This window comes from Labrus bergylta, chromosome 15, assembly GCF_963930695.1.
Source record: "Labrus bergylta chromosome 15, fLabBer1.1, whole genome shotgun sequence".
Classification (NCBI taxonomy): domain Eukaryota; kingdom Metazoa; phylum Chordata; class Actinopteri; order Labriformes; family Labridae; genus Labrus; species Labrus bergylta.
Window position 1 is genome coordinate 21,507,719 of NC_089209.1, and position 27,687 is coordinate 21,535,405.

Sequence of the window (27,687 nt, forward strand, 5' to 3'; positions counted from 1 at the left end):
CAACTGTTAAACTTAAAGTAAACAGCTGTGCGGGGTGGCTGGCGCTCCTGTGTGTGTGTGTGTGTGTGTGTGTGTGTGTGTGTGTGTGTGTGTGTGTGTGTGTGTGTGTGTGCGTGTGTGTGTGTGCGTGCGTGCGTGTGCGTGAGTGTGTGTAGCAGCAGTGCATGTTGGTGTGTCTCCGCGCCCCCGCGGTGCTCCCTCATGTAGCCTGCGGGGGCAGAGAGAGGAGCAGGAGGAGTAGGTGCAGCTACATCAAACGCGCTTACTACCCATAACACAGAGGGCTATGTGTATATTCAGTGACTGTTCTCATCCAATCCTCATAAAAATAAAAATTATCCACCATGAGTAATGTATGCTTAACATATACTGTAACTTAAGTTAGCTCGCTCGGCTAACACAGAAGAAGCCATGTTGTTTAGCTCTTGTGTTGGTCTGTCGACCAATCAGCTAGAATTACACCGTCTTTCCATCTTGTAAGCCATTTGGTTGCTAGTTTGCACAACTGTTTTGAATCAAAAGGAAGTCTTCTAAATATACTGGTCCCCCCCTTCTCCTCCTCTTTCCCATCCCCATTTTACTTTTTTTTCCAGGTATTTGCTGAGTTTAATAGAATTACCAATCAGAATCTTGAGGCACAGTTCTTCGAGACATTGGACCAGCACACCCCACGTTTTGTAGAACTTTTCAAGTCAAAAAAAGGAACCATTAGACAGAAACTTACTGAATTGTTAGAGAGCACAAACTTGGTGGTAAGTCATTAAATTCTTCAACTTAAGCACTCTGTCAATGTGGAATCGCTTAACCACAAATTGATCTTCTCTATCTCTGTATCATTAGACAACAGACGTGACTGCACTGCGGTCTGTTGTCCTCAAAGGAATTCCCACTGTAGTCGGTGATGACCCCAGTGAATTCTACAAGACATCTTATGTAAGTACTTTTACCAAAGTAGAATTGTCACAATGTCAGAATTTTGCATTTCGATTTGATGCTAGTTACAATCAAACAAACCACAGCATAACAAAATGACTCACTGGGGACAGATTTATGTTATTTTTGATTCCCAGCCTGTATGTTAGAAAGGGTCACTAAACACTTACCAAAATTACTGTAGTCTAAATTGATCAAAGCCACTCTTTCTGTATTTCATTCTTTCTTCTCTCTCGCTCTCTTTCTCTCTCTGTAGCTTTGGGTTTCATATTTGACTGTATTTATCTTTTATTGTACTATCAAACGTAAAAATGACAGATATTGTATCTTTTTAAAGCATGTGTTAAAGTATTGAAGATTGTGACAACCTTACATAGAAGTTTGGTCTGCATTTATAACAAAATTATATCCATTGGTAATACAGAACTAGAACAAAGGTGATTCTATCTGTATAATTTAAAGTCTTTAAGTTTTTATGTAGTGAATCGTCCTTCAATTTCTTCATTATTTGTATATGTAGGTAAATATCTTAATAAATATTAAACTTGCCATTTGAGCCTCAGTCTTTAATTAATTTCAAATTCCAGGAGCAAGAGTCTGGAGTAAAACTTACGCACAGTTGTAAATTTCAAATCTTTAATTTATTCATACCACATATTTATTGAAACAAAAAACAAATGTTTTCATAAAAAGACATTCCTATGGCTCCCAAACACATTTTTAGACTTCAGGTTCCATGAACCTTACTAATGCTCATTCTATAAAAAACAACACAGCATTGAAGTGCATTGAAAGTCTGCTCTTATTTGATCAAGTGTACATAATATAGAAGGAACTGTGTTGTAAACCTCTTTCATCACAAGAGATAATTTACTTTTTTGTGCATAATGTGTGTCTCTTTGCAGGATATGCGTGATGAGGCCCTTGCGTCCATCCCAGTTGGCATACTGACTGTTGTCACTGAAGATGAAACTCAGAAGAGTCCAAGCGCCATGCACCTTGAGCCAATCTCAACTGCCATTGTCCTTGAGGGCGGTATTGTCATGGACGATATTAAGGACTTGCCGCTGGCAGTTTGCCTACTGTTTGGGCTCACATATGCACTACATTTAGACTACCCAAAATATATGGCAAATACACTGAAAGTCATTCAGTCAGTGATGCTTGGTTTGGGAACAAAAGCTCTCCCTCCAAAAGTAATCACTCTAAAAAACTGCCTTCTGCGTTAGACAAGGATAGGCGACGATGGATGGATGCGCACACACGCGCACACACACACACACACACACACACACACACACACACACACACACACACACACACACACACACACACACACACACACAGAGAACAAAGCCCTATAACCAGACTCTTTTTTGCAAACACAGTCATTGAAATGCAGGTTCATGAGTATTTTGTATCTTTTATCTGGCATGTTGCACAGTTGGTTGCAGTCAGAAGTAAAATGTATTCTTTTTATAACTGTTTCAGTCATTTGTGACAAAAAAAAAATTGCAGGAAGTGGCAGAAGCATTGGTTGTGCATTTGTGTCTGTTTTTTTAGAAATGCCTTGTTTTGGAGCTACATTACATTGATTTTCTTTCTTGACATTAATTCTATGTATTTTTTACAGTATTAATTCTAAACTTAGGTTATCTGGCCGTTGAGTTCAGAAGAGTTTTTGAACATGTAATCACACTAGCCTTAATTTACCCGTCTTTTTGTGTGTAATCAACAATTTTAATTCAGATTTTTGTAGCCACGTTAGCAAATGTTGTTTGTTCCTCCAACAGAAGAAATGTGACAGTGTTCGTTAACATACTACATTTAGTAGCTGTTCATTGATGGCCCTTGACAAAATAAATGTTTTTTGGAAGCTGAATCTACCAAAAAGTGTTCAGTATGTTGTTTTAAGGGGATTATTTTAGTTTTGTGTCTAAAGATTATGTGTTAATTTAAGTTTTAAACAAGTTCCATTACGTTTTACACTTAGGGCCAGATTTACTAAAGGTTTGCGTGTCTTAAAACGTGTGCAAACTTGATACCACCAGCAAAAAAAGTGCTATCTGAGCTACTAACAATGTGCAGTGAGGATTCGTATGAGCATAACAACACACATTGTCCCTTTAGTACGTTTGACTTAATGAATATGCAATATGGGGCGTTTCTGCCCTAACATGCAAAATACTGGAAGGAGAAAATGCAAACAAGTTAACTTAGTACACACATTGCGATTTAGCAAACCTGGCAAAAATTGCGGTGATTGTGACAGTGTCTGAATTTAACACCTTTGAAAAGAACGTGCTAACCCAGGAGACCAGTGTTACGCACAACAGGCTGCTGTTATTGTCTTTAGGATGAGACATAGGCACAACAAAAGAAGGCATAAAGATCGCGTTTTTCCCCACGTGTGTTTACATGTTTCAAATGACAGAAAAATAAATGGCATGCATTTATTTTTTAATTTGATTCAATATTCTAATCGTTAAGGAAGAGAAACACCATGATTAAACTACATGGCTATTGTTGCCAAAGCCTACAGCCAAAGAAAACTGAACATTCACAGCCTCTGCATTCTATAGAATTTCAACATTGACATTTATTTCTTCCTATTTCCCTCTTTTCGCCAACATTATATTTTAAACTGGGATTTCCTTTTTCTCGAGTTGCGCGTCTCTCCCCCAGCTTGCCCCCTCTGGTGCGCTCCTCTCCATAACGCGCTCGTCACCTCCCTCTAAAGCCCGCTGCTGCTACTCTGTAGGACCCTTGGATTGGGGCACCTCACCACTGTTTGTACCCTGGTCTTCGATACCTTTTTTCAGGGCATTTATGTCCTATCAGACACAGCGCTGGCCAGCTGTCTGGAGCACAACAACGGCGAGTATATTGCGCAATGTATGACACTTCATTCTTAAGATTAAGGGAAGAAAAGAGAGGCCCTGTTTAATGCCGATGTTTCCTTATAACCAAAATTTTGGTAATATTAAGATTTATCTCCTATAACTCAAAAGTATTGTGCGTTTATTTGCCTCTCTCACTGATACCTATTTTACGCTTGCAGTCATCCTGCTTTCTGTTCAAACTCTCCATGACGTAAACCAGTAGAACACGCAAACACCTAACTTAAATAGTACCGCCTCCACAAGGTTTGCACCTGTTGTCATTCACACAAATTTTCTGAGTAGATCACCCGCAAAACGCCCACCAACCAAACGTGTAAACTTTTGGAGTGAACACGCAATTTAGTACTCTTTAATTGGGAGCTTAGTAAATCTGGCCCTTAAGGTATACTTATTGTATTCTTAATAAAAAGGTTCACGTCTAGCACTCGAAATAATTAAGTTAATGAAAGTGTAACACACTCAAAATAATTAAGTTAGTTAAAGTACTGCACACTTAATATAAACAAATTATTTCAACTTGTAAATCACAAGCTTACATTACTTAATTTTTGTAAGGCAACGAGTTTCCATAATTTTATTAAGTAAACTCAACTTCATCTTACAGTGTACAGGAACATGAATGTGGGATATCAAAATAAAACAGGAAACACTAAAGACAATACCAAAAATCCATTCTTAATATAACTAAATCAAGAACACATGACAGCATGCTATTGCTGGAATGACAACATGCAAGTACTTGTGGGAATATATGCCTTCTCATGGGACCTGTAATGTCTGTTCTACAAATAAAAATCATTAAACCTCAAAATATGAATCCACCCAGTTCTCTGGAAACACACAGTAAACCTTAAACCCTGTAAACTAACATTTTGATTACCATTTCACATGTTTGTTGTTGCCAGTGTTAACATCATTTGTATAAAAAATCCAACTGAATATTAACAGCGTATACACAGCTCTGCTCGCCTGTGATGATTCTGTTTTAACTGCAAATTACCTCCATAACACAGCAGGGGAAAGATTTAGCTGTCAGTCATCTCTACAGTTGATGTAAATGAAGATGTTGGCACATGAAGTGATTACCTGCTAATAATGCTCAGTGGGCATTGTTAGACGGCGGGTTCTCCGTTCCTAAAAGCAATTAGTCGTTTTTAAAAAGTGTTGTTTTTTACCCGACAGTGGGAAACCATTTAAAAACAAAATGTCACAGTAACACAACAATTACAATAGTTATATGTTCACTGTATGGTTTCATAAATGACAGTTTGGATGTCTTTCTACTCGACTGTAAACACAAAGAAATGCTTAAATACAGTGGCATTGTCGACACATAGACACTGTAGTGTGTGATCGAGGGGCTTCATAACTGAGTGCATTATTTCTGAATGTTTTCTCTGTGAAGGCCAGACACACTGTGAATACAAGGTGCTGTTCAAGATCAATGGAAAAAAGTAAAAATACACAGAAGAGACAGAATTTATCATATTTTCAATAAAAATGACATTTTGTAAAGCTCTTTTTACTTTAGAGTCTTTTCAAGGTTAAAAGGGTTTTTCAATGCTTATTTTTCCTTTTGAAAATAACTGAAGTCACCCCCAGACCTTTGTCAGTCTATACATGCTATTCAGTCTATACAAATGCTAATCAATTCCAAAAAGCAATGTGTTCATTGACTGATATCATGCTGTGGTTTGTAATGTACACACTTTTCATTTGAATCAGATCTGTTGTGTATGAGGAAACAGCAACTGGATTCTTTCTGCAGTTTAAAACTCACATATGATTTAAAATACACATTACCATGTTTTTCTAACGCTAATATGTTTCACTAGTCTGTCTTCAAACCCCCCCAACTATGAAAACAGTCCATCCTCTCCCTCTTTTTCCTGCTCCACTTTTCAGAAAATGTGTGCTCAAACAGGCTGTTTGGAGATGTTCCCTTCATGACATCACAAAGGGCAGTAACCCCTCCCCCAGGTGGGTGACACTCCCACAGCAAAGTGTTTGTTCTGCCCTCTGAGTCCAAATTCTTATTGTAAACAGTAGGGCGTGGTCAGATGCAGCTCATTTGCATTTAAAGCTACAGACACAGTAACAGCCTGTTCTGAGCAGGGCTGTAATAGAGTTTATAGGCATTATACAATACAGGATCAGAGTGAATTTATAACAAGAAACTACAGAGACATGTTTTGGGGAGCACTGACACTTATTCAAACTGGTTGAAAAGGAGGATGTGATCTTTAAAGAATACTGAGTCTTGAGCATAAATCACTTACTATGTCCCTATTGTTACATACACGTTTGTGTTACATAGCAGCCCTAAATCAATTTACACAAAGGGATCACTCAGTAAAACAATAATGTAAACCACAAACTGTAAAGCTTTAGACTTTAGTATTTACTGGGTCCATAATTGTACATACAATGAAGGTATAGTGCAGGAATAAGAGGATAGTTTCTTGCATTATGTTGGATATTTTCAATGTCAACGGATGATAAAAAAGACCTTTTGAAATCTTGCCAGTCCTTTATAAAACAGCCATCAAAATACAACAGCTTTATATATTTTCACAAGAGACTCAATGACCTCTTACTTTAAAAGTGTGCCATTATGCCTCTTTCACATGCTTCTATGTTTATGTGCCTGCAGACTCTTCTCTTGCACAGCATGGTTGAGAAAATACACATTTGAGACGTCCTGTGTGCTCCTTACACACCAGACATGAATGGGTTAAAATTAAACTATATACTTTCCAAATATTACTTAGTCAATTGGATTCATGTTAATAATAGTATATGAGTAAGACATCAAAAATGAATTGTCCATTTAGAAAAGCCATTTTTACCCAACGTATATGTGTTCAATCCTGCAGGACGAATTCAATATTTGTCCACTAAACCTAAATGACTGCGCCTCTTGATTTAGTGATATGGATATGGCACCTACATGTACCTCTGCTGCCCTGCTGGTCACTTTCTGTGTTACAATGTAAAACACTGGGCTGTCTCAAAAGTGGATATACTGTCCAACAACCACTGATCCATCCTGAAACACAAGTCCCCTTGTTAGGATCTTGTAAATTACACATCGCCATAAATGATAGTAATTGGGACCATCATTCATAATAAGTTAAAATCTTTGCTATGTTGAGTAAGACTTGTGTCTGAGATATTAAATTTATCAGGAAAGTGTTTACTGAGGTTATAAATCAATTGAGAATAGGGTCGTTTTCTCATTAGGTTTCATAAGGTCAGGCTTCACCCAGTTGGTCATTACAAGGAGAGCACAAATGAGGCATCTTCATTGTCATTACTTGTAAAACCAAGAGACTATGTTTTTTATAAAGTAACAGATGTTACAGTCTTTGCTTTATCCCTAGATGTAAATTCCCCATAGTGATTTAGGGGCATTATAATGAAGAGTCCTTGCTAGAGTTCAACTAAACAACCGAACCGAAACCAAAAAAAACCAAAAATTTCTTTGGCCTAAAACGACAAACATAACAACCCAATCAACATTGAGGTGCACATAGTTACTTAGATTGATCACAGAATCTTGTTGGTGCACTTTGCTGCTGTCTCTGCCTTACAGAACCCTGCTAGTGAAACAGGACAGAAGGAGAGGGAGACGTGTAGATACAGGGGAGGAGGGGGAGCTGAGGGATGAAGGTGTGTCAGAAGAGAGCATTGTTTTAGTCTGTAAATTTGCACTGAAAGTTCCATAATAACTTTTTACCAACACACAGGTGCTTCTCTAAACTCTGCAAGACAATCTGACACATGGTTTTGTTTGGTTTGTCAGAAATCTTTCTGGGACATCCTTCATATTTACACCGAGTTTGTGGGCACTAATACGAGGTTCATCTCAGGTCACTTTTTACACCGAGCACCATGGATTTAATTTCAAATAATTCTAAGAAAGACTGAGAAATCCACCTCCCCCATCAGCAAACACTGATTATTTAATGTTTATCAGGAATATGCAAATAAGGAAAAATCACAACAAATAAGACCGGAACCAACCGGATTAACACAATCCCACACTGCAGTCCTGCAAAACATAAACATAATTGTGAATACTTCCTTTAATTTGAATCCTTTGCCGATTCATTAAAACCCATAAAACCCTTTTTAATGAGTCACTCTCTAAAGCTGTGTAATCCATTACTGAAGGTATTTCATACTTAAAGGATAAGGAGCTATATCCTCATAATATACCTCTTTTATAAGGACACAAAATAGACACTGATGATCGTCCTCAGCCAAAACTAGCATCACAAACGGTTTGAAATATTCACGTCAGCATGACACCAACAAGAAAGAACTCTAATTATTGTCAAAGAATTACAGGATGTCTTTTAAATAGACTAAATCTTTCCTTTGGCAACAGTTCTAATGAACACCTTAGCCACTGTTTTATTTTTAAACTTGGCTTATTGTCACCCTGCCCAAAAATATATTTTCTGGTTTGCAAAAAAAAAATAGAAAAAACAACCCTGCATTTTGTGGTGATATTCAGAGCTGTACCACGTGGCCTCTGCTTGATCTCTGTGATTAAAATAGATCGACAGGTCAGGTCTGAACCCCTGAACAACAGAGGAAAACTGCCTCTCTTTCAACACCAAATTCTACAATCTAATCGCTACAATATTTTGCTGACAAGACAATGTGTCTTCCATTTTACGTCGCTTCAGGCTGTCAGTGCAGCCATTCTTTACGACTTCTAGGTTATTCTTTTTTCTTGATTTCCAGACTTGCTGGGAATCTTTACTCACCGCCCTCAGCAGCCGCCTTGATGTGCTGTGAGCGAGACACGATCTCAGAATTACGCCACTTGAGCTTCCAGAAAAACCTTGGTTGTACTTGGCAGCTCCCAGTTGAGTAAATGAGTAGCAGGTTCAGATTCTATTCATCCTTTGGAAAAACACACACACTCGTACTCAAAACCACAAGCTCTCACAGGCACACACTCATCCTCTTCACACTACTCTTCCTGTGCATGACACATGAGTTAAATGGAATCTTTAATGGACTTGAAGGGTCATCAGTGTATGGCTGGACGCGATAGCATCAGAGCTGCAGCTATGACACCGCTGGGACGACTGGGCCAGCGCTGGAATCAGACTGGGCTAATCTGCCTGCAGGACTGACACTATCAGCAGACTCATCTCTGCTGAGAATGAGATCCCTCTCACGACCTTCACCAGATCTTTATCTAGCCCGAACAAAAAACTGAGTGTGGGTCGGAGTGTGTGGATTGGCGGGCCACTGCGAGTCAGTGACTGTAAAGTTGCAGCTGCGTGTGAACTGTGGAGATTGTTCTGTGGGCTGTCAAAGACTTCTGATTGATGAGATGTGTGTGTGTGTGTGTGTGTGCGCGTGTGCGTGTGTGTGTGTGTGTGTGTGCGTGCGTGCGTGCGTGCGTGCGTGCGTGCGTGCGTGCGTGCGTGCGTGCGTGCGTGCGTGCGTGCGTGCGTGCGTGCGTGCGTGCGTGCGTGCGTGCGTGTAGGGTCCTATATAGTATATATGCTGTTCTCTGCCCTCTACACTCTAATTGCCTCATTTGTACCACCATGAAAAAGCTTGCCGCTCCAGAGGCATTTTTTGAAGAACACATACCTACACACACATGCAGACACACACACACAACATACCTTCTTATTTAATTATACATATAAGGTCACAGTCAATACTGTTGGTTTTCTGTAGTGGTGTAATGGATGACAATGGATCACACTTCAGTATGGATCATAGATTTTTATTATGGATAGGATCGTTTTTTTTCCGATCGACCAAAAAATAAATAAATAATCATTTAACTTTTCCTCTCCTCAACTAGACACGACTCTAACTGTGCATTTAAACAGCACATGCTCAATGTTTGTTCACTATAGGCTATACACACATTGCTACATCGCTATTGCCCAAAATAATAATTATAGAAACGATTAGATAAACCTGAGCTTTGATTTTCAATCGTGATCTGTTTTACCTCGAGTTTTATGTGCCAAGTTTAAAAAGAACATTTCCAAAATGTTGAAAGTAAGCCAACACATAATTGAGTTTGAGAACAGAGGTTGAAAGAGAAGCCAACAAATGTGCAAGAAAAAGTACTTTTACTGTTTATTGCAAAGTAAAACAGCCAGTAAGGTGCAGTCATCAAAATAACGACGTATTTATTTACAGAAAAACTGGCTTACCTTATACAGCAATCAATCACTTTCCATTGATTACCGCCACATATCACTGAAATGACCACATCTTTATGGAATTTGAAAGTTAGTTGGACATTTGATTAATCAATAAAACTGTGACATATCAGACTGTGTTGTTCACACAACCACCGTCCGTCCTGACGGAGCACTGTACTTGTTCGGCTTGGTCAGTATTTATCTAGTTCAAGTTGTAATGCAGTCATGTAGCTGCACTGCTTCATGTCGAGCTGTATGTCAGGATGGGAAGGACAGACATCAGTGAACTGCATGGGGAAAAACATGTCCTGGAGAGAGGTCAAGTCAGCACCCCTGAGTCAGATCGATTTCATCAAACCAAAGAGGACAGAAAACCAGCTCAGAGATTTCCTCAGAAAAGTGGCTGGATGTGAAAGGCATGGATATAAATGACTATCAGTTTAACGTTCATTCTCAGCCAGTTATTAATAAAAAAAAGTTATAGCTAATAGTGAATGGTGAGGAAAGGACTTAAATATAGATTTCAAACTGAAGCTTTAAAAACAACACACGCTACGACAGAGATTAACCTTCAGTTACATTATAGAGATCAGCAATGACAACCTGAGGGACCAAAGAAGCCTTGTACCTAATGCAGCATGGACCTCTCTGACACAGATTCTCTGATTCCGACACTGAAACAAGCCTACCAGAGACACCAGATCTTTTGATGACAAACTGCTCAGGGGTCTCCGACCACATGTTCTAAGGGAGCAGAGTTTTGAGATGTTTCAGAGACTTTAAAGGAAGATTACTTCAGATCAATGTTAAATAAACCCTCAAGCTCACTACTAGGGAGAAATCGAAATGCAGGGCCTGGCAAACACACAGAGAAGGCAGAATAACAAGCGCAAACTCACACGGCGGCTGGAGAGCCTATACAGACAATCACATTAAAAAACACCATGCATGAGATGTGTGTAAGACAGAGGATCTACAAGTAGCAGCCATACTGTCGGAGAGTGAAGTGGAAGACACAGTAATCAAATGCTATATTGAAGAAGACTCATCATAATCAGTGATGAAAAGGTAGTTCAAAGACTGACAGTGTTTAAATACATCATGCTGAAGATTGATATTGAAGAAGGAAACATAATGAGGGGACAGTCTCTTCCTTGTGGAGTAAACGTCTCTAACAAACACAGCTCTACAAGTCTGCCCAAACCCTTTTATAGATAGATAGATAGATAGATAGATGCTGCAGCTGGGGAAGGAGGAAATTGGAAATTGCTAATCAGCAGCTCAAGTGTTTAATTTTCGAAGCGAATGGAAAATGCAATTTGTGTTTTTGCCATTGTCTTGCAAACCACAGTCGTCTCGACGCTATGCACCTGCAATGGTTGATTAAATTGTGCTTAGAACCTGAAACAAACCCAGACGACATTAAAAACAAAGCCGCTCTTGTAGAGCAGACACGTTTTATGGCCACGACATGAATTTAATTGTGTTTGCTATATTGTTACATTTTAATTTTACGAACAATTTGCTGTAATTCCTGTTTGCCTCAGCCAAACTCTGTCATGTTCTACTATTTAAAAAGACATTCAAAGCTTTACTCTTCCGTAACAGTCAAATATAAAAGGCAGGGAGGGAAGAGGGAACTGAAATGAAATCCTTTGGCATGATTCATTTGTTTCTTTGTGGGGAAGTGGGATTTTTTTATTTTTTTTTATTGGCATCTTGTGCTAAAAACCTATTTTGTTTCTGTGAAATTGCAAATTATAATTCATTTTCAGAGGGGAAGAAGCCACAATGAGCTTCTCTCGTGGCTGTGGGACGATCTGTCCTGCTCATTGTTCACAAAGAGCTGATAAGACCACATGACTCAGCTGTGTCGTCTGTTATCAGAGTGAGCGGCAACCAAATCTATGATCTCACTTCTACATACATCTCCATCCGTGGCAGAATGAGAGACTGATTTAGAAACAGAGAGGACATGTATTTAGTTTAATTTTGGATGAAACGTCTCATGCACTGTTCAGTGGTCTTGTTTTTAAAACAGTGTGTAGATTCCATACTGTATGTATGCCATTAACTTAAAAATGGCCCACACTTATGTCCATGCATGTCTTTATGCAATTTTCCCTGTAAATGCCAATCCACCTGGACATGTCTGCATGTGGATCAGGCTAATGTTTGACCTTGTACACGTCCACATCTATCCCTAACTGGTCAATGCAAAGCACCTCATGATTGAAAAGACATATACGCATAAACAGGCAGATTGAAGGTAGCAAGTGGTGACGCATGTACCGTAAGGAAGACAAAGAAAATAGACTTTCCTGCACAATATTTTAGCTGCTGGGAACGAATTGGATACAGCACCTCAATTTCTGCAGGGCACACAGTTTGTTTTGTACAGAAGGACGGTAAAAAAAAAAAAAAAATCTGGCACCACAATGCTGCTGTCCTTCTGCAGTGCCAAAACATCCACCATTCATCATTATGCATCAGTGTCACTGCAGAGTGAATATCTGTAAAGAAGACATTGATTTCTTCACATTCTTTCAGATTGCTCACATCAGTCAGTGGCCTCTCCCACTCTAGGATAATGTTGAACAGAAGCTTAATCGGTGAATTCAAGTTTTTATTGTGTTGATTAAATAATGTCAAACTCTGCACTAGAAAAATGTAAAATTCCAAGTTACAGTCTATTGTTGATGGTTGCTTATGTAATGCAAATATAAATTTACACACACACACATACGTGATCAAGTGGCCTCTTTCTTACTCATTGTGGTAGGTAAGGTCGCCAGTTTGGGGATTTTATTTATTTATTTAAAGAGCCAAGTCGCTCCTTATTGGCTTGTTTCCATATAACTGGTTGCTTATTTCTCTCACGAGATCTGGCAACACTGTCTGGCATGAGTTAATGAAACAGTTGATTTGAAAGTTTATGATGACGTGGATTTGTGAGTAAAGTTTGATATTTGCTGAAATTAATTGTGTAAGATGTATATATCTGAAAACAAATCTGGCTTCAATCCACCACTTCACATTCCGTGTTGTCATTACCTTCTTCCTCCAAAATGAACTTTTGCTTAGATCAGAGTTTGCTTAACAGTGCTCCCATTTTACAATCAGGTTTTTTTTTTATCAGTTAAAAAAAGTGCATGGGAAATGGCCAGTATCTGTATGCCAGTTTCTGGCTCCATCCTGTGTGAAAACACAACAGTTATAAATAAGACCCCAGGTCTCCAGCTCTGTCATAGTGTGAAACATTTTATCTCAAGAACAGCTTCCACACCCTTACATTTAAGCTACTTGATGTACATTCATTAATGGTGCAATGTCTCTATATGAGGCTTTTGCCCAACAGTGACTGCAAATGCAGGTCTGTTCCAATGCACATATCAGTTCACATTCAAAGTGCCAATATCTGGCCATGGCTCTTTGTTATCAGCAAAATCTCTTGGAGTCTCGATGCAGAGTATCAGGGAAATGCTAAGCCTGTTAGTCATGCCCAGTGGTGGCCAACTCTGCATCTGGATCTGGAAGAAGACGGAGTGAAATATGAGATTTCAGGATTTGGAATCAGACAAGAGAGAAGGGAGCAGAAGGCATGACTTTGGTCGTAACTAAAAAGTGTCAACAACTTTGGATGGATTGCCAGAGAATTTGGTATGAACGCTGGCATTGTCACAAGTGAGGATCAAATTGGATTGCAATAATGAATCCCAACAGTTACAGTGCTACCATCATCAGTGCCACTTTTTCCAATACTTTAAGGATTGTTCAGGGTTTTGAATGTCTCAAAATGGGGCTGAGGAGGTACCTTTCTTACCGTGTACTGTTTGGATCAACACTTTTTCACTCAATGTTAGGAATTCTAATACTAGTGGAATACAGTTATTGACAAATCTCATATCAAAGCCTATTTTTAAGACAGATATGTTCCCTGTCCAAAATCAAATTCCAAACTACCAGCATGTCTAGACTCAGCTATTGTTGGTAGCAGGCACAGGATTACGGTTGGACCTTAAGGGTCTGGCCTCACCCACTTGTGATTGAATTGGAGAAGATAGACTTTCCTTACTTGTATTTTTATGACAGATTCATATTTGATATTTGAATGCAATTACCAACCTAAAATACAGGTTCTACTTGAAGAAATGTAAATAATTTATACTTTCCTTCCATCATATGTGACTAATCAAGCTTGTAAAATTAGTGTGGGCGCGAATCAGGGAAGCAATCGTGCTTGGGCACAGTATGAAACAGTGGTGCCGAATGTGAAAACACCCTAAGAACACAGGTTTTGCAACTATTTGTGCAATATACAAAAAAAAGAATCAACCTGAAAAGTCCTTGAAGGACTGGCTATAGTCTGCATCACAGTGGTAATTAGAATACATGATAGGATGCATTCCTGCCAAAGTTTTGAATGGGTTTTAGGTGAGCCATCTGTGAGAAAGCTACCTTGGCTTTGTTTTTGTTCATTTACACTGCCCCAGCATATTGAAGGAATTATGAAAAAGGTACAGTATACTTAAGAAATATTGCTCACTCAGTTCACTCAGTCGTTTCTTTTTACTTTTCCTGAATCTCAGTAACTATCGAAGATATCAATTCTTTACATTGTTTAAACAAGTTAGATTTTTATCTTGACCTGTTGCCGCCTCAGATGACACCTCAATACGTCTTAGCATGCTTTGTGAAAAGGAAAGAAACAGTGTCTGAATTTCCATTGTTTCCTTGTGATGAATGTAGTGATGCAGCAGTCTTGCAAAATTTGCAGTGAGTACAGATGTCCATGAGATATACTGGATGAAGTGTAATATTCTGAAGCCAGATTTATTACACCCTTTATCTGTTTTTAGTTTTTTGACTCCAACTTTTTTACCATTGGCTGAAATCAGAGCAAGTGAATCATGTTCAGTTGTATGTATTTGATCCTAAATGTAAGACTTGCTGTAATTGTTTACTGTTACAATGGGTCAAATGACTACTTATAATGTATAGTAATAGGTATTTCTCTTAGGGTGGAGGAGACCAAAGCAGATGGGAAAGGAAAATACATGTCAGATTGAAATTAGGGCTGCTATTAATGCATCAATCCAGATACAATTAAGTATAAGTAAATAAATCAAAATTTAAAAAATAAACATTTTTAATCACATGCTATTTTGTCCCTTTAGGCGCACCATAGGTAAGCCTTCACAGCGTCTCCATGTAGTCACAGTGATGGATGAGAAACTTTAAATGGCAAATTTTACTCTTTTTGTAACTCCTGGATGGCTAAGTTGATGTCCAACTCCTGACATCAAACATTTCACTTTTTTACTGTTCCCTTTAGCTATTTTCATTTAGTTTTCAATGAGAAAAAGTAAATCTTTCCACAATTAAGTTAAGCAACATTGTTAGTTCTTTATTTAATTTCAAAATAAAAGCACATTACAAAATAAACACTTAAAAGTGTTTGTAAATGCAAAATAATGTAATTTAAAACATTTAAATATACGATTATTCATGATTAAACTAATGAACATGTTACACTACATTCGATCTATATCTGTATCTGTCTTTAAACATTATGTAATTTTGCACTTTCATGGAAGTATAGACTTGCTAAGGTGCTTGCTGAATTGAATCCCTGCGTTTAACTATTCCGGTACAGTACAACTTCAAAGTCATATCACATCAAGTAGGATATTTTTGACCAGGTGGTGCAAGTGTCAAGTACTGCTGTAACTGTTACAGCCTTTTTTCCATTTCTGTTTAGAAATCCTAGCAAAGAGAACTCCCATGATTCCCCCCTAGGCTCGACATCATCTTTTGCTATTATAGTAGGCCCACTGATCGAAAGTCCCCCTGGCAGCGGAATCTACATATTTAATTTAGACGACTCTGTTCCTAGCACATTTGATTATACATTTGGTTAGACAACGTTTAAGCCTCAAAGAATGGATAAGAACTTTTTTTTCTCACTGATAACACACCTGACGTGCACTTTCAGGATGCTCTTGACACACTGGATACTAAACTAATGAATAAATAAAGTTTGCTATTGTTAAGAGATATTTTTTTTATTTTACATTGAAAAATAATCACAAGATATATCCATTCACTGCCAGCTACAGAAACCGGAAACCATGCACTCAAATACACACAACAATATGAACACAGCTTTCAACCCTAAAGCAAGAAGTGTAAGCTGTTATCACTTTCAGGAGGATAAACAATGTAAGTGAGTATACTAATCTTGGTGTAGCAGCTCAGAGCATCTCCTCCTTTGCAGGGGTATAAATAGCATAATTAGCCACGGGAGGAAACACAAATGCCACTTATCTTACTAACCGCTGCACAGCGTTCCACATTCCTCACGCACCTCTTCCTCCGATCCATCCTCCCGTGCTGCACACATTCGACACACTCAATATCTAAGGTGGAGGGGAAATGCAGGGACTTCGGCTTTGGAATGCAGGAAAAAGAAGGGGCAGAAACTATGATTTACATTGAGTTAATATTCTGTTTCATCTGCAGGTTGTGAAGGCTGGGACGCTCAGGCCTGAAGGGAGAGAGGAGTGTGAGGACGTGCAAACGTAAGGTCTCATGGCGGGTGTTTTACCAGACGGCTGCATGCATGCATGACAAAGAGGCTCACATATCCGGGCGGGGAGCAGGCACTCTTTTGCACACTCTCTCCAAAACAACAGAAGGTGCCACTGAAACCTCTCAGAGGTCACTGAGCCAGATGTTGTCCACTGATGCAGAGAGGAGAAGTGCAACATTCAGTACAACAGACCAGAACTCCTCTGACAAAGGACTTTGGAGTGACATTGTTCTCAAATGGAAAAGAAAAACACAAACTGGATATTTGTAATGGTAAGCATACATGAACAATATGACACAACTATAATTGTAAGATGTTATTTTATAAGAGTTTAACTAAGTAACTGCTTCTATTAACAGATTCTGCTTAAAATTGGAGAATTTGTGGGTGCAGGACCAGATTTTGGTATTGGAAACGTTCCGGTTTGTGTTTGTAGTCAGAGTTGTATCGTCCTTGTGAGTTTCAGCAGGCATTGGCTGCACACAGGGAAACAGTCTGTGTGGAGAGCAAAAGCTCTGTTGTCTTTTACAAAGAATTAGCTTCATTTAAACTTATATCTGTGTGTAAGTGCAGCTAAAATTAGCTGTGATTAGTTTATCATGATGGGCACTTTATATAGTATCATCTGCTATCAGTGTATGTGACTTAAACCCTTTTCACACATATGGAAATCTCCTGAAAAACTCCGGAGATTTCCAGGAGGAGCTGCATGTGTGAACACAACAGCCACATTTTTTACTCCGATATTACCCGGAGTTTATCCGGCCAGACCCCTAGTATTTTTTCCGCAGATAATCCAGAGGAGCTGATGTCTGAACGCGGCCGAATACACTCTGGGGATTTTCAATTTCAGCCAATGAAAAGAGAATGACGTTTATATACAGTGACCGGCTAAAGTGTCTGCACGCGACTTCTACGATCTCTGTGCACGTAATTAAACTGCTGCATTCTGTTTTCTGTTCGTCAGTCTGTTGTTCTCCTCTCTTTTGTGGATGTTGTCATTCCATTGGATTACACATAACATTGATATAAAGGCAAATATTCTCATTATAACGTCTTGTGGCGGACTTGTTGCTTCGGCCGCTACTTCCGCGTTGTTTATTTATGTCACGTCTCACGTCAGGAAATCCCCCGTGCCCCCTCCCCTCTGACAGGGAAAGTCCCCCGCTGTGAGGAGCATATGTGAACAGCTAGTTCGGGAGAAACTCCGGAGAAGTCCTCCTGTAAATATCTAGATATTACCAGCCTGCTTCTCAGACACTCCACCTGAGTACCCTGAGTACCCTGAGTACCCTGCCACCCCCCTCAACAGCCCTCTCCTTCTCCTCCTCCTCAGACGACACCCCAACAACCCCCTCCTCTTCTTCCTCCTCCTACGACGGCCTCTCCATAACAGCTGATCAGGTGAGAAGCCAGCTGAGGAAGATCAAGGTGAGGAAGGCCACAGGTTTCCGACGGCATCAGCTCCAGACTCCTGAAGGACTGTGCAGACCAGCTCTGTGAGGTTCTTCTTCACATCTTCAACCTGAGCCTGAGACTGGAAAGGGTACCGACCCTGTGGAAGACTTCCTGCGTGGTGCCAGTCCCAAAGACATCTCACCCCAGGAAGCCTAACCACTTCAGACCTGTGGCCCTCACCTCTCACCTGATGAAGACCATGGAGCCCCCTGGTGACTTCAAATCTGGATCCTCTGCAGTTCGCCTACGAGCCGAACATCGGGGTGGATGACGCCGTCATCTACCTGCTGCAGAGATCCTGGACTCACCTGGAGAACACCGGCAGTACTGTGAGGGTCATGTTCTTTGACTTCTCCAGTGCCTTCAACACGATCCAGCCTGCACTGCTCAGGAGGAAGCTAGAGAGGGCGGGAGTGGACTGTCACCTGGCTGCATGGACAACGGACTACCTCACCAACAGACCACAGTACGTGAGGCTTCAGGACTGTGAGTCTGACATGGTGGTCTGCAGTACAGGGGCCCCGCAGGGGCCAGTTCTCTCCCCTTTTCTCTTCACCCAGTACACCTCGGACTTCTGCTACAACTCTGGGAGCTGCCACCTGCAGAAGTTCTCCGATGACACAGCCATCGTGGGGTATGTGTCTAAGGGGAGCGAACAGGAGTACAGGCAGGTCATCATGGACTTTGTCGACTGGAGTGAGCTCAACTACCTTCAGCTCAACGCCAGCAAGACAAAGGAGATGGTGATTGACTTCCGCAGGAACCCAGACTGCACCGGTGAACATCCAGGGCTTGGACATCGAGAGGGTGGAGACGTACAAATACCTGGGTGTTCACCTCAACAACAAACTGGACTGGTCACACAACACAGACCTCCTGTACAAGAAGGGCCAATATCGACTTCACCTGCTGAGACGACTGAGGTCCTTTGGAGTGTGCAGGACTCTGCTACGGACATTATGACACTGTGGTGGCGTCTGCACTTTTCTATGCAATGGTCTGCTGGGGAGGAGGGAGCACAGAGAGAGACAGGAAGAGACTGAACAGACTGGTCAGGAGGGCCAGTTCTGTCTTGGACTGTCCTCTGGACTCTGTAGATGAGGTGGGTGAGAGGAGGATGTTAGTGAAGCTGACATCCATCATGGACAACCCCTCTCACCCCCTACATGACACTGTGGGGGCCCTGAGCAGCTCCTTCAGCAGCAGACTCAGACACCCACCCTGCAAGGCAGAGCGCTACCGCAGGTCGTTCATCCCATCTGCCATCAGACTGTTTAATCAGACTATTTAACAACATCACCACCTCATGCTACACACTGTGTGTGTTTTGTTAATAACAAGTTACTGTGTAATTTTACATTTACATTTTTATTTTTTTATTCAAATGATTTAAATATGTTTTAACTGTTTTTTAACTTCTATTTTTATAGTATATTCCCGTCCCCTGTTTTTCTGGAGCTGCTGTAATGCACAAATTTCCCCCACGGGGGATCAATAAAGTTTATCTTTATCTTTATCCGGAGTGCATATGTGAAAACGGCTATAGTGTAAAAGCGCTTTGACGGTTATAAGACATAAAAAGCTCTATATATTGTAAGTAGATTTCCATTCACCATTTTCCATGATTTTGGCCAGAAGTCCTTTATTACTGTCCGCTGGCTACACCGGAAGCCCCAAAGAGTTGCCCATCACTCCTAAAGGCTCTTGGTCATTGTTAGAAAATCCGAGATTTCGAGGTTGGTTTACAGCTAACACTGACTCAACATTTTCTGCAGCTACACATCCATATTTAAAGCCTTGTGAAACCTTGGATGGCTTGTATAGTTTACAGGAACAGGAACGACACAATTTTTCATTTGCATTGATGGTCAACTTGCTTACTGGATCTTTTTTGGATGTAGTGTTAACAAACACACCATTTTGCTCCTTTCATGTATTTTACGACAAAGTAGCAGCTTAATGAGAGTTTGCTGTGTCATGGACAGATTATCATGACCACAGGCCCTGGACACAAATTCTCCTTGGTCCTCTACCAACACCCACAAATATTACACACACACTGTTCCCCAAAGCATACATAGAATAGTTTGTAGTTCTAGTTTGCACGTAGAAACAGTCATTTATAGTTTGCAGCTCGTTCTCTCGCTCAAGTCCTCACTCTCAATCCCTTCCCTTTTAAGACAATTCGCCAGGGCCATGGGCACTTGCCCACTTTGTCCATGTGGAGATCCGCCTATGGGCTTTGTTGTCAAATGTATTTACGAACCACCACCTTTAGTGACGGTTTTACATCTTGAAATGGAGCTGTTACATGGCTGACAGCATAAGACCTCACTCCTTTTTGATTTGCTCCTCTGTAGGTGATCACCTAATCAACCTCATGTTGGATCATCATTCTCTGTCAGTTTTGTTTTGGATCATTGTTCTGAAAGGTTTGTGATGAGGTTGGACTAGGTAAGTAGGGGTTCCCCTACATTTGCTACATTTACTCAATTGACTTTGTTAGAAACACTAGGTACGTGTGGTTTGTGCCACCCATGTAGTTTTCTCTTTTCAATATTTTGTAAAGAAGTTAGGTTTGTTTTTGGATTAATTTTTAAGAGATCAGAGACTAGCTAGGTCGGGTTTTGTTTTGTTGAGTTCATTTGTTTGGCACATCCACTTTGTCCGATCCTCACCCCCACCTTGTTCATCAATTTCAGTTTTCTTTTGTTGTTATAAAATAAACCTTTTCTTATTGATAACAAGAACTCTTTTGCTTTGTCGGTTCTTTGGTTGTCATTTATTTCTCTGCTGTTACCAGGGACGTAAAAGAGCCGTTTGCACAGTATTGATATTGACATCAGTAATTGGATAAGCAGCATTGAAACATTGTTTGAATAAGTTCATGCTCAATTGACATTAGATAAAGCACCATTTAGTGTCAGGATTTTCACTTTCTTGGCCTCAATTATCACCAGAGCATGTCAGTAAGAAACCTTAAGTACTTTAGGCTATTTGTGCATAGAAATCAAAGAGCACATGAAACCCAGCCAAGAAAGAAAAGCAAATCATGCCATTTAACGTGAGATAATTTTTCTTTGATTTACACAGTTTAACTACTTCTGTGTCAACTGAGCGTGGGAATAACATGTTATTTTAACAAAGTGATGCTTTTATAACATTCATACTCCTCATGGAATTAAAGCAAAGTACACAATGTTTCAATGCTGCACCTCTGATTCATCCTGGGACTTGTGATCTGGACTACACCATCCTGCTCCTCGCACTTCAGCGCTGAGTGGGAGCTGACTGCTGCTCTCTAACTGTCACTCAGGCTTATGACTCAGAGCAGTGTACTATTCACCTCCTCACCTTGTTGAAGAGCGCTATGATTTGCTCAAGAGTGGTGGCTTACTAAGGTGGAAGCAGTTGGGATAAAAATGGCAGTGTCACTTTCATGGCTAGTGTTTCCATCTGTAACCTATGGAGACCTGTGAGAAAGCATAGGATCAACAGGTTGTAGGTACTAGAGTGATGACTTACCATCGTATTTATCTTGGACCACAAGCACAGCGCAGGGTTTTTACTGTCCATTCATTGTGTTTGCAATCCAAAATAAAGTTTTGCACTTTCAATACTGTCTTCTATAACAATAATGATAAAAAGCAGGGATCTTCTTGGCCTTTGTACATACACATCATTTGAGAGCATTAGCTTGAGTTATTTTTTGCACTTAGAGCCCTTTTCCATGTAGCTGTCATAAATCCAGCCAATATCATTGTCATGGCGAAGAAGTAAGAGGGGATTTTAACAAGAGGCATTGTACTACCCCAAACTTAATCAACCTACATCAACAAATGGACAGAAAAGTGTACAGGGTTTTCTAAAGGAAAGAGTGGCTATGCTATGTGGCTGTGCTTACTGCTGTATGTGCTAACAGTCAGCGACTGCTGTTCCTGCCGGTGTGTTTCAAATGGGCCAGTCTTAGTATGAAAGCTCTCCACTACGATCTGAACAAAGGTTCAGCTTTGTGCCGTACCTGAAGTGTTTACAGGGAGATATCGATGGATGTATTTTTGTTCACAAGTGCTTCAATCTGCAGATTCGTGAGTCATGTTTGAAATGTTAAGGCTAAATTGTTTGGTTAAACTGTTGCTTCTTGAATGTAAGATTGGAACAAATATACAGTACAAGCTGTGCTACAAGTCAAAATAGAAACACTTGTCAGAATATAATGTGTTAAAACAATCTGAAGCGTAAAATTGTACAATATTTCATTCAATAAATCTGAGTGAATATGAGAAAATGTGGTTGCTTTCTCATGGTTTAGTCATTAGAACGCATGAGTTAGTAAGATACATCTGATGAGGGAGTGCTACTGCTCATTTTTATATTCGAACATTCAATAGTTTTCAAGATGGAACAAAAGTGCTGGACCAACATCACTATATGTAGGAATATATTAAGAACTAGGAATTATCTCTACGATATCAAGAATAAAATGTGGCTAAAACATGAACCCTCGAAGTACCTCCCTTCAACAAGCTGCACGTGACCCCAGGCTTGTAAAAGGCTCAATGGATTAAGAATGTGCACAGCTCTGTAACTGAAGATTGAATTAGACTAAAAGGCTGAACATATGGATGCAAAATGTATCTGTGTGATTGTACACAAGTTACTTCTTGAAGGAAACAATATTGCCAGCAATAAACAACTAATTTCTCCGTTCACTACGGTGGCCCTGAAGTGCAAAATACAATAACAAATCACAAAACACAAATCAAAAAACACAACCACAAATCAAAAAACACAACCACAAATAAGAAAACACAAACACAAATCAAAAAACACAACCACAAATCAAAAAACACAACCACAAATCAAAAAACACAAACACAAATCAGAAAACACAACAACAAATTGAAAAACACAAACACAAATCAAAAAACACAAACACAAATCAAAAAACACAACAACATTAACTTAAACCGGAAAAGGTAGGTACCTGCAGTCGACAAGGATCGTCGCTGATTGGACGAACACAATGTCCGTCTTTTTAACCGGAAGTAAATGCTTCATACGCCTTTGGAGCCAGGCAGAGAAATGTCAACGAAGTAAGCGGAGATTTAAAATGCATGATGTATTGCCCAAATTGTGGCAAAGAGCTCCCAGAAAATGTGCGGCCGTGGTTTGCAGTGGTTGTGGCAAGACGTTACGAGATTTTACATCCATTAAGAGTGATTGTATTATCCCCTGTGACTGCTGATAAACATTGTTTGACTCTGAGGCAGTCACTTACAGACCTGGGGCCCGTTTCTGAAAGAAGGTTGAACAAACCCTCAGTCTAACCCTGAGCTCTGAGTTGATTTACCCTCAGGTGGGAAACTCTGAGTTTTCTGGTTTTAATTAGTTAGATAAACTCTGAGTAGGTCCACTCGGTGTTCAGCGCGTGCACCACGACGATAAAAAGCCAACATGAATGGAGCCCCGATTCTAGGATTCTACATGGCAACAGGTGACAAAAAAAGAGATCCTCCTACTTTAACCATCTCAAAATACATCAATATCTTCATGTGGCCACAAGCCACGATGAATATGAACAGGTTTTAAGAAGGAAAAAAAAGTAAAACTGCTGCAACGCAGCGGCAAAGGAAAGAGAAGTGGTGTAAGAGAAAACAGCTGTTCACGTCAGCACGTAAAGTCTATTAATTTAATATTTAATCAGAATTAAAATATTGCAGGTCAAAACTGATGGAATGGTAGGCTATTTATTTATTTTCATTAAGATGCAATCCAGCAGAAGAAAATCGACTTTTAAACAGCTCAAAATGAAATATAAGAACATAATAGGCACATATAGATTTATAGTTAACTTCATTCAGAGTTTATTTGAATGTGCATTAACTTTATCCTAAACATAAAGCTGTATTCACACACATAGGCTAAATGTCCTCTCACCTTTATCCTGTTTAGTTTATAAATTAACCCTAATTAAATTAACATCTCCCGACGTTAATGTAGCCTAGGCTCTAATTCCCTGCGGAGAAGCCTAATGCAGCCCCTTCATACCGACTTAAAGACATGCCATGTTTGATAAAATAGTTAGTTTTATACGCTGTAGTAGGCTATTGCCATCCTAACATATCATATGAAAACAACCTGGATTTTTATTCAGACATCCGGTGAATCACTAACACGGCGTGATACGGACTGAATGAAAGAATGAGGAAATGAAACAGCGTTTCTGGCTCTGAAAGAGGGTGGAGACCAAGAGAAACTCAGGGTTCATTGAAGAAAACCTGCTCCCGACCAGGTTAGGTTCACAGACTCAGTTACCATAGTAACTGACTCAGAGGTAAAGTAACCTCTCCCTCTGAAATGAGCTGGAGTTACCCCTCTTTCTCGGGTTTGAGTGACCTCCTCTTCTGAAACGGATAACCCAGAGTTTCCCTCATTTCAGGGTTAACTGACTCAGAGTTTGCACAAAACCTTCTTTCAGAAACGGGCCCCAGATCTGTTAATGTATTTAGATGTTTTCAAACCTTGGAGACGGTCCACACTTCACGGTTCTTGTCCTGAATTTAGCTCCTTGTTTTTTAATTTGCTGTGTCTTTGTTTTCATGGCTTACTCTCATTCGAAAAAAATGCTATGACATTTTATTTACTAACAAATATGATGTATTCTGCATTTTATTCCAGCAACATATGTTGGTTTTTAATAAATAAAACAAATACCTTTATGAGGGTAAAATACTGGTGTGTACAGATGTCAATTGTGTAATTTGTCGTGAATTATTTAGCTTCTGTAGCATTAATGCACAATATCTGCTGTTAACATGGCATACTATACAAGGAAACTGTCTACTAGATGTTCTACATGTAGTGTAAATAGTGATATCAGTTCACACAAAATAAAATATTTTGTGCTCGCAAGAATTCCAGTTACCAAACCTAAAAATTGAAAGTACCACATTTGAGAATTTTGGTAGATCATCCTTTTATTAACAATTAAAACCCTTTATGCCACTTATATGTCAGTTCACAATTAAGACTCAGTAGTTCCCAAAATATAATCACTTACAGTCCAATCAGTAATGTATGTAATGTAAAGCCATCTCCTGCTAAAGCAGAAACATTTCTTCTCAGCTATAGGTTTACTGTAACATGGAATATGTGGTAAGGGCTACAGTATAGTCCACATCTATAGCCCAGCTATTTTGTGGCTGCTGTAATCCATTTATTGTTCCACAGCCAGTAGATAAACCTGAATGTGTGGGTCACCGCATGAATCAATTGTTTGCCTGGCTTCTGGAAACACATTTAGTTCCTTGTCTTCAACAGCAAATCCACAGTCCCTTGAACCAAACCTGCAAATTCAGACAATAGAATTATGAAAAGGTTTTTTAACCAGATATTAGAAATGTAGTTTAAAATGGCCATTGTTAATAAGATGTGTTTGCTTGTGGATACAGAAATGTGAAAGTAAACAAGGGCAGGACAACTAGCCTATAAATTATATTAAAAAATATACAATAATCCAAATATAGTTACCATAACGAGTGCAGTGCAATTTGTTATAATACAATATTCAGTTTATGATCATTTAACTCTGAGTTGATGTGGATTACTTGTGAGGCAACAAATAGAGTTCATTTGGGGCGAGTCTGGATGGTTGAATCCTGTGCTTGTTCCAGAGGTCCGTGCATTCATCCAGGTCTTTCTGCAGAACATTACTGAAGCAGAATCTCAGTAAGCACTGGTGTTCATGGCAACCGTTGAAGAGTCCAGAGTCTCTTAGGTCTCCAAACAGGTCCATCCAAAACTGAGACCTAGGAATACATTAAATGCAAAGTTGTTGTTGTTTTTTTACACACAAGGAGAAATGTTTAATTGATTGAATAATCTAGAGGGCTGAGATGAGGAATGTTATCAGCATTTTAAAGAGTGGTCTGAAAACAATAATTCATAATAGTGAATATTGAATAATTGATCAGATCACTAGGCAATACACAGTTACATACCTTCCTCTTCTGAAAAAGGACCACCAGGACTCGCTACGCTGATTCCCTGTTGATGAGCTGTAACTGTGGCTTGACGAGCCTCCATAGTAGTCCGTATGTGCATGGCGGAGGGCACATTGTATTGCTGCAATTGTCCCATTTTCTGTTCCGAGGTCAGTTCTGAATCTCATTGGGATCACACCAACATTTTTAATATACAATTAATATAATTGTGCGCGATGACAGATGGGTTGTTGTTAGTAGTTCCACAAACAAGCCACATTATTCTTCTCGAAAAGCCATCTATACATCTTGAGAGGGCCGATCCAAAGGGTTTCAGTTTGTCATAGCCATCTGCATGCCATATGTAGTTCGGACCCATGGAATGATACGTGTGTTTTTTAAACCTCCGGCGTGTTCTCAAAGCCGTCCCATGTGGATTTAGTTGTTTCAACAAGCTCATTACTACTTCTCGTTTCACACGTAGTTTGTGTTTTTGTTGAAGAACTTGCCACGTAGTCCGATAGCCAAAGAGTTGCCCTGCAGCTCAGTCTGAACCTCGGCTAGTGGAGAATAGTTCCGTCGTCTGTACAAACCTGCTTCTTTTAAACGTCTTTAGAGTACGGATACTCATATGAATGTTGTGAAAGGTCGACAGCATATCCAATATCACCTCATATGTATGGCCTGCATCAAAATATTCTCTGAGAGTAGAGAGTCTGATTCTCCAGTTTCGCTCATGTTTTGAAATCAACTCGCGGAAGCATGCTGCTTCCGGTTAAAAAGACGGACATTGCGTTCGTCCAATCAGCGACGATCCTTGTCGACTGCAGGTACCTACCTTTTCCGGTTTAAGTTAATGTTGTTGTGTTTTTTGATTTGTGTTTTGTAATTTGTGGTTGTGTTTTGTAATTTGTGGTTGTGTTTTCTTATTTGTGGTTGTGTTTTTCGATTTGTTGTTGTGTTTTCTTATTTGTTGTTGTGTTTTGTGATTTGTGTTTGTGTTTTTTGATTTGTGGTTGTGTTTTTTGATTTGTGGTTGTGTTTTCTTATTTGTTGTTGTGTTTTGCACTTCAGGGCTACTGTAGTTCACACTCTTACACACGCTCACATCTGGCCGCTGGTGTCCTTCATGGCTAGTTTCTGATAATCCATATTTCATTTCCTGCAGGGTTATGAGAAGCATCTCCCCAGAGGTTTTCCACTTGTCAAACTGTCACATCTCAAAGGCCTCACAAGGAGACTGAATTTGTTGATGTTTGCCAAAACCTCACACATCCTCGTCTCCTTCAGTTTCTTTTTCTATTTCTTTTCCGCAGATTTTTTTTCATGACCTCTATCTCAGGACTTAAGTCGCGGCAGCTGTGGAAAAACAAAGAGGAAAGGCACAGCAGAAGCTATTACTGGATATGATGCTTTTACAGAGTGTAGAGTAACATCTGATGCTTTGCACCCATTTTGCATCATTCAAGCCTTTTCATGCAGTCTCTCTCAGTCGGGGACTCCGTCAAATATCCCATGAATTAAATGTTATGCCTCTGTAAACTGGGAAGCCGAATCCAAAACTGCAAATTTAAGTACGAGTTAATTTTGTGTCGCTTTTTAAATCTCTTCAGTAACTCAAA